A 17631-nucleotide genomic window follows, 5' to 3' on the forward strand; every position below is an offset into this window, starting at 1 on the left:
TTCTCAGCTGACCACCTGCACATAAGGGTCCAAAAGCCCTGTGTCCCAAAGACAGAAGGCAGGAAATCAAAAGCTGTTCATGGAAGGGATAAGGATCAATAAATGGAAGCCAGCAGGGACTGATTCCCTGATCAGGAGGCAAACCCAAGCCGCAGTGAGAATTTTAAATACCAGACTCCAAAATGGAGTAGCTTCCATTGTTAATCCCACATGGAATCCAAAGTGTGCAGTTTGGTTGTTTTGTTTGTTTGTTTTTGTTGTTGTTTTAATTTTTTTTAAGAGATAGGGTCTCACTGAGTAGCCCAGGCTGGAGTGAAGTGGTGCAATCACAGCTCACTGCAGCCTCAACCTCATGGGCTCCAGCGAAACGCCTCATCTTGTCTTTAACCTCCAAACTGGGCTTGTGCCAAGCTCACTTTGGGAGACATTTAGTTTGTGGTTTAAACGATAATAGCCCTTCTCCAAAACTAAACAGTCATCGTAAGGCTAATGAAAGTCTACCAAGTTAGGAGGATGAGAGGAGCCTGAGTTCTGCTGATGTGTACACATAAATCTAAGATTGGCCTTTTGAGATGTCTTTTCAGGATTTTGCATTTCTTCTTCTTCTTCTGTTTTTTGTTTTTGTTTTTGTTTTTTTTTTGAGATGGAGTTTTGCTCTTGTTGCCCAGGGTGGAGTGCAGTGGCCCGATCTTGGCTCACTGCAACCTCTGCCTCCCAGGTTCAAATGATTCTCCTGCCTCAGCCTCCAGAGTAGCTGGGATTACAGGCGTGTGCCACCACGCCCAGCTAATTTTTTATTTTTTATTTTTAGTAGAGATGGGGTTTCACCATGTTGGCCAAGATGTTTTTGATCTCCCGACCTTGTGATCTGTCTGCCTTGGCCTCCCAAAGTGCTGGGATTACAGGCGTGAGCCACTGCGCTCGGCCAGGGTTTTGCATGTCTGACAGCTGATGGGTCCACCTGGACCTGCCAATGTGTCCTGTGGCCTCACCCAGAAGAAGACTGTCACCCCTGTCATTGCATCTGCAACCAACCAGCAGCACTCATTCCCGGGGCCCCCAAACTATCCTTGAAAAATCCTAGCCTCCGAATTCTGGGGAGGCTGGTTTGAGTCATCATAAAACTCCAGTCTCCTGTTCAGCCAGCTCTGCATGAATTAAACTCTTTCTCTATTTCGATTCCCCTGTCTTGATAAATTGGCTCTATCTGGGAAGTGGGATAAAGGAATCCACTGCACGGTTACAATAGCAGCATTCACGAGAGCCCGATGGCCATGAACAGACAAATGAATCAACAACGCACGGCGTTCACACAATGGAATATGATATGGCCACATCCAGGACAAGGCACTGACACAGGCTATGACATGGAAGAGCCTCAAAACATCATGCAGAGGGGAAGACACCAATGCAAGAGGCCACATGTTACACAACTCCACATATATGAAATGTGCAGAACAGGCAAATCCAGAGATGGAAAGGAGATTGGTGGTTGCCTCGGACTAGGAGCTGCTTAACGTGTGTGTGGTTTCTTTTTGGGTGGTAAAAATGTTTTGAAAGTAGATATAGTGGTCACACAATGTTGTATATTTACTAAATGCCACTGAATTGTGTTTTTTTGTTTGTTTATTTGACGGAGTCTCACTCTGTGACCCAGGCTGGAGTACAGTGGCGTGGTCTTGGCTCACTGCCACCTCCGCATCCCAAGTTCAAGCAAGTCTCCTGCCTCAGTCTCCCCAGTAGCTGGCATTACAGGCATGCACCACCACCCCTGGCTAATTTTTTTGTATTTTTATTAGAGACGGGGTTTTGCCATGTTGCCCAGGCTGGTCTCGAGCTCCTGAGCTCAGGCAATCCTCCCAGCTCGGCCTCCCAAATTCTAGTTCTAAGATAAGAGGTGTGAGCCACCGTGCCTGGCTTGAATTGTTCATTTTATTTTATTTTATTTTATTCATCTTTTTAAGACAGAGTTTCACTCTTGTCACCCTGGCTGGAGTGCGATGGTGAGATCTTGGCTCACTACAACCTCCACCTCCGGGGTTCATGCGATTCTCCTGTCTCAGCGTCCTGAGTGGCTGGGATTACAAGCACCTGCCACCAAGCCCAGCTAATTTTCATGTTTTTTTCTTTTTTTTGCTTTTTTTTGTTTTTGAGACAGAGTCTAGCTCTCTCGCCCAGGCTGGAGTGCAGTGGCGCGATCTTGGCTCACTGCAAGCTCCGCCTCCCGGGTTCACGCCATTCTCCTGCCTCAGCTTCCCGAGTAGCTGGGACTATAGGTGCCCGCCACCATGCCCGGCTATTTTTTGTATTTTTAGTAGAGACGGGGTTTCACCGTGTTAGCCAGGATGGTCTCAATCTCCTGACCTCGTGATCCACCCACCTCAGCCTCCCAAAGTGCTGGGATTACAGGCGTGAGCCTCCGCACCCAGCCTAATTTTTGTGTTTTTAGTAGAGATGGTTTCACCATGTTGGCCAGGCTGGTCTCGAACTTCTGACCTCAGGTGATCTGCCCACCTTGGCCTCCTAGAGTGCTGGGATTATAGGTGTGAACCACCGCACCTGGCCTGAATTGTTCATTTTAAAAATGGTAATTTTGGCTGGCCATTGTGGCTCACACCTGTAATCCCAGGCCAAGGTGGGTGGATCACTTGAGGTCGGGAGTTGAAGACCAACCTTGGCAACATGGCGAGACCTCCGTCTTTAGAAAAAATAAAATAAAATAATTAGTCAGGCATGGTGGCATGCACCTGTAATTCCAGTACTTTGAAAGACTGAGACAGGAGGCTCGCTTGAGGCCAGGTATTTGAGACCAGCCTGGGCAATATGGCAAGACCCCATCTCTACAAAAAAAAATTTTTTTTAATTAGCTGAATGTGGTGGCACATGCCTGTAATCCCAACTACTTGGGAGGCTGAGGCAGGAGGATTACTTGAGCCTAGGAGTTTGTGGCTGAAGTGAGCTATGATCACACTACTGCAGTCCAGCCTGGGCAACAGAGCAAAACCCTGTATTTTAAAAAATTTTTTTTGTGGCCGGGCATGGTGGCTCACGCCTGTAATCCCAGCACTTTGGGAGGCCGAGGTGGGCGGATCATGAGGTCAGGAGATCGAGACCATCCTGGCTAACACGGCGAAACCCCATCTCTACTAAAAATACAAAAAATTAGCCGGGCGTGGTGGCGGGCGCCTGTAGTCCCAGCTACTCGGGAGGCTGAGGCAGGAGAATGGCGTGAACCCGGGAGGTGGGGCTTGCAGTGAGCCGAGATCGCGTCACTGCACTCCAGCCTGGGCGACAGAGCGAGACTCCATCTCAAAAAAAAATTTGTAAATGGTTAATTCTATGTTGTGTGAATTTCGCCTCAATATTTAAAATGAAAAGAAAAAAGTCAATAGATGTGACTTAGCTGGGTTATATTTGAGGTGTCTAGACATCCAAGTGGAGCTGTCAGGTAGGCAGTTGTAAAACACAACAGGAGTGACCAGTTTTACCAGCTCTTATGGAAATAGCTGCTTCCTGCCATTCCCCACCCAGCCCACTGCACGCACTGTTGCGGCCCAGAGGTGGGCGTGAGGTCTCTGCTGCCACTCATCCTCATCCACAGCCAGCCACGCTGCAGAGCCACCCAGCCAGAGACGCCTACTCTGGTCTCCAGCTAGGATGTTGAGGACCTGTTTCGAATGTCTTGGAAGAAGTCCTGGAATCCTCCCAGCCCCCAGGTACAAGAGTGAACACGCATACGCTCCCTGTTTATACACCCTGACCCTTTATTTACATCCACCCGCGGCAGGGGAGTCAGGTAGAGGCCCCCTTCCTCGATCAACCTAAACTCCTGATCTTGGGGTTTTCTTGTGAGGGTCTGATTTTTATTCTTCTAGGGCCTCACGCCTCCATCTTCATCTGGTGCCAACATCATGATTTCAAGGCAAAGCTTTTCCCCAACTCCCTACATTCTATGGATGAATAAAGTGCCCAGAGGAGGCCAGACGTGGTGGCTCATGCCTGTAATCCCAGCACTTTGGGAATCCAAGGTGGGCAGATCACTTGGGATCAGGAGTTCAAGACCAGCCTGGCCACCATGGTGAAACCCCGTCTCTACTAAAAATACAAAAATTAGCTGGGCATGGTGGCACATAGTTGTAATCCAAGCTACACGGGAGGCTGAGGCAGGAGAATCACTTGAACCTGGCAGGTGGAGGCTGCAGTGAGCTGAGGTCAAGCCACTGCACTCCAGCCTGGGTGACAGAGTGAGACTTGTCTCAAAAAAAAAAAAAAAAAGTGCCCAGAGGAGCTCTTCAGCTGGCCCAAGTCTGGCACATGTCCGTTTCTTCACTGATCACTGCCACGGGGCACAGAGCCCCTGGGTGGTGCCGTCCTGGTGCCTGCTGGTCCCTGTCCCCCAGGTCCCCCTTCTGAGTTTTTCCAGGGATACCCTAACCTAACCTGGCCGGATTACTAGAGGTGCTGCTTTATTGGCTCTGGACATGTGTATGCAGCTGCAATTCTGTGTGATACAGATGACCTGCCAGTGGGGCCCTCCTGAAGATGCCATAGTGATTAAGATACGTTTTGTTTTGTTTTGCTTGAGACAGGGTCTCCTTCTATTGCCCAGGCTGGAGTGCAGTGGTGCAACCACGGCTCACTGCAGCGTCTACCTCCTGGGCTGAAGCGATCCGCCCACCTCAGCCTCCGGAGTAGCTGGGACCACAGGCATGTTGCACCACACCCGGCTTTTTAAATTATTTTTTGTAGAGACAGGGTCTTCCTGTGTAGCCCAGGCTGGTCTCGAACTCTTGGCCTCAAGCAATCCTCCCTCTTCAGCCTCTCAATGCACTGGGGTTACAGGCGTGAGCCACTGCACCTAGCCTAAGATATGGTTTTTGACCTCAGAAAACACAGGGTCCTTCAGGGTTGTGGCTTCCTTGACTGTTTCTTTTTATTTTATTTTATTTTAGGTTCCGGGATACATGTGCAGAATGTGCAGGTTTGTTACATAAGTAGACGTGTGCCGTGGTGGTTTGCTGCACCTGTCAACCCATCACCTAGGTTTTAAGCCCCACGTGCATTAGCTATTTCTCCTGATGCTCTCCCTACACTCCCCCTACCATAGGCCCCAGTGTGTGTTGTTCCCCTCCCTGTGTCCATGTGTTCTCATTGTTCAGCTCCCACTTCTGAGTGAGAACACGCAGTGTTTGGGTTTCTGTTCCCATGTTAGTTTGCTGAGAATGATGGCTTCCAGCTTCATCCATGTCTCTGCAAAGGCCCTTCATTCCTTTCTATGGCTGCACCTTGACTATTTCTATGGCTATTTCTGTTCTTAGGGAGGCTCCTCCCATCTCCAGTGCATTCTTCTGCCCCCCTCTTTTACTGGGAATGGCGGCATTTCCTTGCGTTTTCTGTAACTAGAATTCTCTGTGTGGCTGGCACAGTGTGATGAGCTGGCAAGCTTTCCCACTGTGGGGGAGGGCTTATCATGAGGTCTGCTGGAGGAAACTAAGAGAGCTGAGCCTTAGGGGCTTAAATGAACTGCCCGAGGGGAAGCTGACACCCAGTGGGGCTGTAACCCTGGTTGGAGGGTTCATGTCTGCACCTGGCCTCGGCCTGTGTTCTCACTTGCTCTGCCCAACTGGCTATGCCTTCAGCCGCCTCATCACCAGGAGATTTGGGTTGGAGCTACTGCTCAGCCACCACGAGCTACATGACCTTGAAGGCCGATCTTTGACTCTCCGCAGGATAATCCTGAAGGTTCTCAGGCCATGGAGCTGTGAATTTCCCTTCTTTCAGTGTCTGCATCATTGGGAACCAAGCCCCTAACCAATGTTTATTCATTCACTCAACCAATATTTGTGGAATATCACAGCCCTAGGGGTGGGGACACAGCAGGGAACAAGAAAGACAAGAACTATTGTCCTCAGTAGGTTACTGTGGAGTGGGGAGGCTGGCAGGAAGCCACGTAACTAGAATACACATTAGGTCAAGGCGGTATTCCCACAGAGAAGATGGAACAGGGAAGGGGAGTGAAGGCCAGGATGGGAGGTCTACGGACTTAAGTAGGATGATCTGGGAAGTAGCATTTGAGTAGAGTCTGGAAGGAGGGATGGGAAAGAGTGTTCCAGGCAGTGGGAACAGCAGGTGCAAAGGCCCTGGGGCAGAAGTGTGCCTGGACTGTCAAGACTGTCGGGCTGTGTGTCTGGAGCAGGTAAAAGAGAGATAAGGTCAGCAAGCACCTGATAAGCAGAGCCTCATGGTCACGCTGAGGACTCCAGGACCTGTACACCGAAGGGAATGACAGGAGCTGACTCATGCTCTAGCAGGACTTCTCTGCCTGCTGTGTTGAGCGCTGGTGATGGGGGCGTGGGAAGAAGTTAGGAGCCAGTGCAGAGGTCCCGGTGGGCCATGATCAGGGCACCACAATGCAGGTGGTGAGAATGGATCGGATTCTAGACATATCTCAACGTGGAGGACCAAGACTTTCATCTAAATCTAAACAATAGTTATGAAATGTTAACTTGAGATGGATCTATTGGAATTATTCAGATACTTCCAATAATGGATCATGAGAACCAAGAAGGGCCCTAGAATTTATCCTGATCTTCGTAGGATTTTCCCAAGGGTAGAAATGATGATGAACTGGGTGACCGTTCACAAAGAAGAGAGGATTCCCAGCCCCCAACCCTGAAGCCTTCCCCTCAATCACCATCTTCTATGGGTCGACCAGATGCACGGACTGTTCTCAGCCATCCCTGTGGTTCTTATGGTAATGTCCAGCTGTGGGACTGTACTGGTGCTTTGATGGCTCATAGAAGCCCCATATAAGGCACTGCTCCTGTGGGATGTGCCTGTCAAACCTGCTTGTCCACTGCCGTTCAGTTCAGCCAGAGATTGGGCCACATTCAGTCCTCGCTTCCCTGGGAGGGGGAAGGTAAGTGCGCGCAGTCCATCCGGCGAAGAGCAGGTCAGCCTACGGAGGGCTCAGCCTACGGAGGGGCTCAGCCGACACAGGTCTGATGGGGCCCGAGAGTGGTCCCAGGGGAGTGGGAGGGGCCGGCATCTTCCTCATCAGGAGTGGAGGAGCTGCCTTGTATGTGGACTAGAGAGCAGAAAACGGCTTGTCTGTGTTGCTGGGTCAATCACTGGAACATTCTCTGAATGCTGAGTTCTGCCTTCAAACAGCACGGGTCATGCTAGATGAAAGGGATCTCTGTTTTATACTCTCATCTCTTCGCTATTGCCGCGGGATGAAAGACAGCAGAAGGAAGGTGTCTAAGTTCAGAACAAAGTGAGCAAGACCAGCTGCCTGCTGTTGGTAGCAGGGGCACAGCCAGCCTGTCATGGCACTGGGGGGCCGGGGTGAGCTGTGCCCCCTCCTCCTGGGCTTGTCACCCTCTGCCCCCCCATGGTTTATGTACGTGTGTGTGTGTGCGTGTGCGTGTGTGTATGTGTACATGCCTTCTTCCCTACTTCACTGGCAAGGGAAGAGACTGACACTTGGGTTAGGAGAAGGATGTTGACCTGGGAGGGGTCAAATAAGGAGAACCCACATCTTAGAGGCTCAGGATTTTATGATCTTAGGCTCTTCTAGAATTGCTGTACAGTTAGATTCAGAGTTTGGAATTAGGGATCTCTGGGCCCTCACCTCCCCTCCCCTCCCCTCCCCTCCTCTCCCCTCCTCTCCCCTCCTCTCCCCTCCTCTCCCCTCTCCTCCCCTCTCCTCCTCTCCACTCCCCTCCTCTCCCCTCTCCTCCCCTCCCCTCTTCTCTCCTTTTTCAGAAGTCTCCCTCTGTAGCCCAGGCTAGAGTTGCAGTGGCACAATCTCGGCTCACTGCAACTTCTGCCTCCTGGGTTCAGGTGATTCTCCTGCCTCAGTCTCCCAAGTAGCTGGGACTATAGGTGCACGCCACCACACCTGGTTAATTTTTTTATTTTTAGTAGAGACAGGGTTTTGTCACGTTGGCTAGGCTGGTCTCAAACTCCTGACTTCAGGTAATCCGCCCATCTTGGTCTCCCAAGGTGCTGGGATTACGGGCGTGAGCCACGGCTCCTGGCGCCTTCCCATTCACCTTCCCCTTCCCCTCCCCTCCCTCCCTCCCTCCCTTCCTTCCTTCCTTCCTTCCTTCTCTCTCTCCTTCCCTTCCTTCCTCTCTCTTTCTTTCTTTTCTTCCTTTCCTTCTCTCTCTCTCTCTCTCTCTCTCTTTCTTTTTCTTTCTTTTCCTTTTTTTGAGCCAGGGTCTTGCTCTGTCACCCAGGCTGGAGGGCAGTGGCACAATCATAGCTCACTGTAGCCTTGAACTCTTGAGCTCATGCAATCCTCCTGCCTCGGCCTCCAAAGTGCTGGGATTACAGGCCTGAGCCACTGTGCCCAGCCCTAAGATGTTTTGTTTTGTTTTGTTTTGTTTTGTTTTACTGTTAGGACTAACCCTTATTTACACTGGGACAAGTTACAGAGAAACTCCTGCAATTGTTAACTGCCATTGGAGTCTACTGTAAGTTGCTTCATGGCAACTGCAGAAGGGACCAGTGACTTCTATTTAGGTCCACCCGCTGATGCTTGAAGTTCAGTGTGGCTCTGGGGGCTCCAGAAGCCTGAGGGGCAGCTGGCTGGGGCAGTTGGCTGGGGTCTGGAGAGTTCTGCAGAGCCCCTGTCTTCAGCTGCTGGTGAGGCAGCTTTGGCTTGAGCTGCCCTGGCTTTCTGAGTTCAGTCTGATGGGAGGGCACAGTCAGCACCCTCAGACCCTCCTCAGGAGTCCTGTGAGGCTCAGGCAAGTCAGGGGCAGAGGGACAATCCAACTAGAGGACCCTCCCAGACCCGGTCGTTGCCACCTGGACCCAGCCCCGGGAAGGCACCCGAGAAACCTGTAGTCCTGGGCTGACCACCAGTCCTGGTCCTCAGGGTATCCGCGGAGACCTGGCTGTCCAGAACTCCCACGGTTTCAGCTGCAAGCTGGAGATGTGGCCCCTTGGCAACTCGATGTAGTAAAATACTGGAGAGCGTGCCAGAGTGTCATTTGCTAGAAACAAACATTATACTGTGGTAAGCCCTAGTTTTTCAGTCATTGGCTCTTTGGCACCAACTTAATCACAAGGCCATTGGCCCCAAAGAAAGGCCTTGTAGGCGACTGTTTAGGGACACCTGTATTTTCCATCTGCCTTGGAACCTCTAGGCTCAGGCCGAATGCCTATTGAAGTAGATGTTTCGTAAGAGATTTGGGGGCAAATACCGGGATTTTAGAAAGATGCTGCACTCTCCTTCACTAAGTAGAAAGCTGAGAAATCCTGCCCTGAGGGGAAGAAACAGTTGTCTTCCTGACTGATGCATCCTAGACCAGCCAAGACTTCCTCCCGCTTTCCTTCTTCTAGAACTTTCCCCACTTCAGCCAGTATCTGTCATCCCCTGGGCTCCCACCCTCTCCATGTGCCGCGTTCATGGGGGCTGAGGGGAGCAGGAGAGGAGACGTTTCTGCTGGTGTCCCCGCGTAGCTGGAGGAGCTCGATTCGGCGTGCCTTCACCTCCCCTTCCCATGATGCCCCCTAAACCCAGTCTGTATTGAGAGAGAAAGGTGGCACCGTTGATCATTACTCCAGGACAAGAGTCATAAAAGGACTGTGCCAGACAACCTAGGACCCCAGTGTTCCGTGGCGAACACTTCTAGGATGAGGCCCATCTCCTTCTCTGTTTTATCAATTGGATTAATTTTATTGTTTTCTAAAATAATGACTTTATGGTTTTTATTGAACCCATACTTGCTTATTCTAAACAGATTTCTTTTTTCTTTTTTTTTTTTTTTTTTTTGAGGTAGAGTTTCACTCTGGCTCCTAGGCTGGAAAGCAGTGGCACCATCTCAGCTCTCTGCAACCTCCACTTCCCAGGTTCAAGCGATTCTCCTGCCTCAGCCTCCCGAGTAGCTGGGACTACAGGCGAGCACCACCACAGCCGGCTAATTTTTCTATTTCTAGTAGAAATGGGGTTTCACCATGTTGGCAGGCTGGTCTCGAACTCTGACCTCAAGTGATCTGCCTGCCTCAGCCTCTGAAAGTGCTGGATTGCAGGCGTGAGCCACCGCACCAGGCCTAAACAGATTTCTTTACAATCTACCACCATGAACAGCAAGCATTAGCATTGGTGAGGAGTGTTCCAGAATCCCTCTGCTCTCTGCCTCTCCATTTCTCTCCCCCTCTCTTTCTCTCTCATGCACACACACACACACACACACACACACACGGAATGACAGGACAGACTGATCGGCAGATTGGATGAATGGATGGATGGGCACATAGATTGAGGGACTCCCAGAGATAAACTAACACCATTTTATAAAAATGGGATCATATTCTACATGATTGAAATGTAAACTTCTAATTTTACTTAAATTTTAGTTCAGCTCAGATGTTGCTGGCAAAAGTTTTTATTTTATTTTTTTTATTTTTTATGTACTGCTCCTTGAGGAACTGGGCTAACTCATAGGCAGTGCATCCAGATTCGGCATTTTTTTTTTTTTTTAGACGGAGTCTCGCACTGTCACCCTGGCTGGAGTGCAATGGCACAATCTCGGCTCACTGCAACCTCTGCCTCCCAGGTTCAAGTGATTCTCCTGCCTCAGCTTCCCAAGTAGCTGGGATTACAGGCACACACCACCACACCTGGCTAATTTTTTGTATTTTAGTACAGATGGGGTTTCACTATGTTGGCCAGACTGGTCTCGAACTCCTGACCTTGTGATCTGCCCACCTCGGCCTCCCAAAGTGCTGGGATTACAGGCGTGAGCCATCGCGCCCAGCCAAAAAATATTTTTTAATTGTTAAAAATAATAATGGAATGCCAAATGTAGTAGAACAGTTTCACAATGACAAGAACTATTAGTTCCTAAAAAATCCCCAAGATTCAGATAAGAGATTACAAAAACCTTGATAAATTAGTGACATTATGTAAAATCAACAGTGCTGGGTTTGGTGGCTCAGACCTGTAATCATTGCACTTAGGGAGGCAGAGGCGGGAGGAGTGCTTGAGCCCAGGAGTTTGAGAGCCTGGCCAACATAGCAAGACCCCATTCTCTACAAAATGGAAAATAAAATAAAATAAAATCAGCATTTTGTTTTATTTTATTTATTTATTTGAGATGGAGTCTCGGTCTGTCTCCCTGGCTGGAGTGCAGTGGCGTGATCTCAGCTCACTGCAGCCTCTGCCTCCCGGGTTCAAGCGATTCTCCTGCCTCAGCCTCCCAAGTAGTTGGGATTATAGGCATGTACCACCACACCCAGCTAATATTTGCATTTTTAGTAGAGACAGGGTTTTGCCATGTTGGCCAGACTGGTCTCGAACTCCCGACCTCAGGCGACCTGCCCGTCTCTGCCTCCCAAAGTGCTGGGATTACAGGCATTAGCCACGTCGCCTGGACTTCCTTTATTTTAGATAGCACAGGGTCATGGAAGATAAAGTGATGCCTTCCTTCCCCTACCCCCTACCCCGATTTCTACTGCTTGCATTATTTGTTAGGGTAAAGAATCTTCTTATGTGGCTGGAAGACCCTATTCCCGCCGTAGTTTAGTCCTGGATGTGTGATTAAAGAAATCCAGTGGTTACCCTGCGCTGAGAAGGACAGCCGGGCCTGGGTTCTCTCATGGCTCAGTATAGCCCCCTCCCCACTCCTGCTGAGGACTCCCAGGGAAGCTGGAGGCAGCTCTGGGGCGTTTTCTCTGTCTTCCCTAGACTTTTCTTCAGCTGCCCAAACAGTAGAGGGATGCTGAAGCCCTCTCTTCCCACAGTCTGTCCCTAAGGGTTGCGCTGGCACCTGCGCCCCCAGTGCCCCTTGGCAGCACTCCTTTGGTTTCAGGGCTTGTCTGCCATTTTTCTTTTTTTTTCTTTCTTTTTTTTTTTTAAGACAGGGTCTCAGTCTGTCATCCAGGCTGGAGTGCAGTGATGCAATCTCATTTCACTGCAACCTCTGCCTCCCGGGCTTAAGTGATCCTCCCACCTCAGCCTCCCAAGTAGCTTGGGGACCACAGGCTCTCGCTACCATGCCCGGCTAATTTTTGTATTTTTTCTAGAGACAGGGTTTCGCCATGTCACCCAGGCTGGTCTCAAACTCCTGGGCTCAAGCGATCTGCCTGCCTCAGCCTCCCAAAGTTCTGGGATTGCAGGTGTGAGCCACAATGCCCGGCCTGCTATTTTTCAGTTTGTGGCAGAAAAGTTGTTTTCCTTTCCTCATTTTGTGGTTGCTGCTTTATTCACTTATTTATTTTTTTAACTTTTTAAAAAGCAACATTTGGTTCATTTCACCAGGAGCTGGGGAGGGAGGTACAGGAGGCTGCCCTGATCCTTTGTTGGGTTTGACCTGGAGACTTTGGGCTTGACGTTACAGAGCGGCTGCGCCCACTGGTTGTCCTCTAAGAAGGCGTGAGGGGAACCCCAGACGCCTCTGCAGGAGCCAGAGACATTCCTAGGGGGTCACAGGGTCAGCTGAGGTGAACAGGGATTCTGGAATGAGGCAGCCAAGGGGATGGAAGGGAGGAGGCTGGCAGGGAAACACCCAGAGCACGTGCTCCTGCCCGACACCTCCTGGCAGAGAACAGGAGCTGGCAAGAGAGGAAGCCCGCTTGTGGTGGGGGCACTGAAAGGCAGGGCCTGGCTGGGATGGGGGCCCAGCCTAGGCTGAAAACGAAGAGAAAGAGGGTGCCGGTGTCCCACGCACTGTGGACCCCCAGCCCTGGCCCTGGGGTGGCAGGGGCAGAACCAGGCACTGCAGGGACCTCCTCAGCCCACCCTCCTCCTGCTTCCTGGCAGGGATGAGAGAGGGAAGCAGGAGGCAGGGTGGGATTGCCAGCTGCTCTCGGATCGTTTTTTTTTTTTTTTTTTAGAGACGGGATCGTGCTATGTTGCTAGGCTAGTCTTGAACTCCTGGGCTCAAGCGATCCTCCTGCCTCTGCCTTCCAAATTACAGGCATGAGCCACTGCACCAAGCCTGGATCTTTTTTTTTTTCTTAAACAACTTTGTTGAGATATAACTCATGGCCAGACACAGTGGCTCACACCTATAATCCTAGCACTTTCGGAGGCTGAGGTGGGAGGATCACTTGAGCCTAGGAGTTTGAGACCAGCCCAGGCAACATAGTGAGACCCCCCACCTCTACAAAAAACAACAACAACAAAAAAAATGAGCCTGGCATGGTGGCACATATCTGTAGTCCCAGATACTCCGGAGGCTAAGGTAGAGGATCACTTAAGCCCAGAAGGCGGATGCTGCCATGAGCTGAGATTGCGCCATTGCACTCCAGCCTGAGCAACAGAGCAAGACCTTGTCTCAAAAAAAAAAAAAAAAGGAAGAGCTATAACCCATACGGCACACAATTCACCCGTTTAAGATGCTTCTAGTGTATTCACAGATGTGTGCAATCGCCACCACAGTTAACTTTAGGACATTCCATCATCTGTAAAGGAAACATCCCCTACCTTTAGCTACCACCCTGATAGACAGGGGGCCTGAAGACCCCTCAGTGATGCAGGGCAGGGCTGGAGTGGGGGCCCTGGGCTGACTTTATTGCTCTGCTATTGCTGCCTTGAAATTCTGAATACGTTTTTAAAACAAACGCACCATCCTTTCATTTTGCCCTGAGCTCCACAGACAATATAGCTGGTCCTGAAGTGGGGCAGAGCATCATTCTGACTTGGAGTCAGACGCTAGCGACGCAGGCTTCTACTGGGTGGAGGCCCAGGAGCTCAGGAGCCTTCTGTAGGAGTGTGCCCATTGGCAGCGCATCCCTGGAGATGGACGGACAATTTCCACATCGCCTTTGCCCCTGTGCACGCTCCCTCTGGCTGCCGTCATAAATGACCACAAACTGGGTGGCTTAAAACAACAGAAATGTATTTGCTCGTGGTTCTGGAGGCCAGAAGTCCACACTCCAGGGGTGAACAGGGCCGCACCCCCATGAAGGCTCCAGGGAGGGTCTGCTTCATGCCTTCTCTTGAGTTTCTAGTGTTGCCACCGACCCTTGGCGTGTCACTCCAGTCTCGGCCTCTGCCAACATGGGGTGATCATGGGGTGTCTAGGTCTAGGGCCCTTCTCCTCTTCTTCTTCTTCTTCTTTCTTTTATTTTTAAGACAAGGTTTTGCTCTGTCGTCCAGGCTGGAGTGGAGTGGCACTATCTCAGCTCTGCAACCTACACCTCCCAGGCTCAAGCGATCCTCCCACCTCAGCCTCCTGAGTAGCTGCGACTACAGGTGTGCACCACAACATCCGGCTAATTAAAAAAAAATTTTTTTTAGGCCAGGTGCAGTGGTTCATGCGTGTAATCCCAGCACCTTGGGAGGCCGAGGCAGGCAGATCACTTGAGGTCAGGAGATCGAGACCAGCCTGGCCAACATGGTGAAACCTTGTCTCTACTAAAAATAAAGAATTAGCTGGGCATGGTGGCATGCACCTGTGATCCCAGATACTCAGAAGGCTGAGGCAGGAGAATTGCTTGAACCCAGGAGACAAAGGTTGCAGTGAGCCAAGATTGTGCCATTGCGCTGCAGCCTGGGAGACAAGAGCAAGACTCTGTCTCAAAAAAAAAATTTTTTTTTAGCAGATTTTAGCAGAGACAAGGTCTCACTGTGTTGCCCAGGCTGGTCTCAAACTCCTGAGCTCAAGCAATCTGCCCTCCTTGGCCTTTCAAAGTGTGGGATTACAGGCCTGAGCCACTGCACCCAGCCCTTCTCCTCTTTTATAAGGGCACCCATCCCTGGACTAGGGCCCACCCTAATGACCTCAACTTGATTACGCTGGCAGAGACTTATTCCCAAATGAGGTCCTACTTACAGGTACTGGGGGTCAAGGCTTCAGCATTCTTCAGCGGGGGGCCACAATCAGTGACACCCTGACTCGCAAGCCTCAATCACCTGTTCCAGTGAGAAACAGGACTGAGATCAGAAGGAATGAGGCAGAGCTGCCCTCGGCTGGTTCTCCTCTCCTCCTCACCTGCCCACCCCGGCCTCTGTGCCCGTCACTGTCCTCTCCAGCTGTTCTTCCTTCGGGGCAAGGAGACTCAGCAGAAGGGTACGAGTGGCCTGGCCCTGTGGGGAGCCGCAGACAGGCCTGTGGGTGCTTTGGATAACTACTGCGCCTGTCAACTCTCCTTGGTAGTCTAGGGTTCAAAGCCCAGGTCCATTCTAGAAGTCTGCTTCCAAGTGCTAAGGAAGCTTCAATAGTTACTGGGAAAACCACAGGGGTCAAAGGTCCGTCGAGTTATTTCCCGGATCCGAGTCTGACGTCTTTTCCCCGCCGCTTGCGGTGGTTGTGACCGAACTTTGAGTTTTGGAACAGGTCACATGGCTTTGAAATCACGGTCCATTCACCTGGTGCTGCTTTGGCTTCAGGCTCTTCCTTCTGCCCAGCTCCGTCCCACCCAGCAGCCCGCAGAGAAAGGAGGCAGCTGGCACCACACTGGGCTTTGGAGACACTGCGGGGACTGTGGACCCCACCCTGCTGCACGGAGCTCTTGCAAAAGCAAACCTGAGGACCTTGGTGAGTACTTCCGGAGACCCGGCTCCTGGGACGGCTCGTGGCGCTGCTCCTGCACACACGACTCTCCAACGATCATTTTCCATGTTTTATTTTTATCTTTTAGTTTTTGAGATGGAGTCTCACTCTGTCACCCAGGCTGGAGTGCAATGATGCAATCTCAGCTTACTGCAACCTCCGCCTCCCAGGTTCAAGCGATTCTCCTACCTCAGCTTCTCAAGTAGCTGGGACTACAGGCACCTGTCACCATGCCTGGCTAATTTTTGTATTTTTAGAGACAGGGTTCCTCCATGTTGGTCAGGCTAGTCTCAAACTCCCGACCTCAGGTGATCTGCCCGCCTTGGCCTCCCAAAGTGCTGGGATTACAGGCATGAGCCACTGCGCCCAGCCCATTTTCCATTTTTCAGATGACAGGTGTTGATTTGCTCCGATTTTCAAGTATTTTTAGCATACAGATCCCTGCAAGAGGCATCTGTCTCCAGTGGTCCAGTCTCTCATTCCAAATGAAAAGAATCAAGTCACAGGAATTCATGGGTCTGTGAGGAATCGCTCCCACCTGTGCCCAGGAGATTAACAAAGGCGGTGGCTGCAGCTCTGTGAGCAGTGGAGAAAAATTAGGCACAACCTGATATCCTCCCACAGGAGCATAAGTCCACTGTGGTTATTCATATCATTGAATCCAGTGCACAGTTTAAAGGACCGTGCATGTATCAAGCTGCATGTATCAGTATGAGAAACCTCAGAAGCCGTACAGCCTTGCACAGAACGATAGTTTCTGTGAAGTTCCAGCTAACACTGAAGGCACTGTTGATGTAAAGCTGCTGTCTGCATGAAGTATCATGCAAAGATGCTATGTACTGTTTATACACACTTCCACTTGTAGGAAATGATTTTTAAAATATCATTTTTAGGCTGGAGTGTAATCCCAGCACTTTCAGAGGCTGAGGTAGACAGATCACCTGAGCCCAGAAGTTCGAGACCAGCCTGAGCAACATATGGAGATTCCATCTCTACAAAAATTAAAAAATAAGCCAGTCATGGTGGCGCATGCCTGCGGTCTCGGCTACTTGAGAGGCTGAGGTGGGAGGATTGCTTGGGTCTGGGAGTTCAAGGCTGCAGTGAGCCACGATCACGCTACTGCGTTCCAGCCTGGGCAACAGAGTGAGACCCTACCTCAAAAAAAAAAAATCATTTTTAAATGATTTTAGAATGTCTGGCCAGAGAGGGAGGGAAGAGGGACTGAAGAGAACAAAAAGGCGCCATCTGCCTCGCGTTTCCTTAAAAAGAAACCTGAAGTGCAGAATGTCAAGATGGTTGAATCCGCACGGTACGTATGTGGATATTTGTTATTTGCAGGGTATTTGTTATTTGCAGGATTTTTTAATATGCTGAAAACAGTGCACAGTTTTAAAACATTTTAAAATTATTTAGATGGATTAATGGGCTAATGGCCTTATGTTGATGCCAGAGAGGGGCTCAGGCAGGGGCACAGTGGGGGACACAGCTCATCTTTCGCTGGGATGGGAGGCTGGGCAGGTGATGGCTGATGACCTCCAACAGCTCTTAGAGTCTGCACTAGACAGCATGTCCCCTGAAGAGCAGGTGTTCCGGGCTGTAACGGCGACCTGCTTCATGTATTCTGTCCAGACAGACCTGGGCTTGGGACATCAGCCCTGGTGGTGGCCCCAGATCAGCTGCAGCTCAGCCCTTTCAGGGACCTGTCCACTCTCTGTCTGCCTCGCCATCTTTGGAAGCCCTCACCCCCCGTAGCTGAGCCGTGCTGGCCGTTACTACCCTGAAGTGTCTTCTGCGAGGCACTTGTGCCCAGTGTCACTCCCCAGCACATTTCCCTCAAGTGGAGTCCTCTGCGCAGTCCTCTGTGTCACTGTCCTGGGCTGCTACAAACAAGGGACCACCTGCTGCGTAGTTGAAAACAATGGGAACTTTTTTTTGGTTTTTTAGACAGAGTCTTGCTCTGTCGCCCAGGCTGGAGTGCAGTGGCACGATCTCGGCTCTAGAGAAGCCAACAGTCTTGCTTCTAGTGAAAATTACCTTTCATAAAGAACATATAAAGCAGCATTTCCAAAGTGCAGTACCCTTACTGTTGTTTGTTTGTTTGTGTGTTTGTTTACCAGGA

This window comes from Pan paniscus, chromosome 19 (genome assembly GCF_029289425.2).
Source record: "Pan paniscus chromosome 19, NHGRI_mPanPan1-v2.0_pri, whole genome shotgun sequence".
NCBI classification, from domain to species: Eukaryota; Metazoa; Chordata; class Mammalia; order Primates; family Hominidae; genus Pan; species Pan paniscus.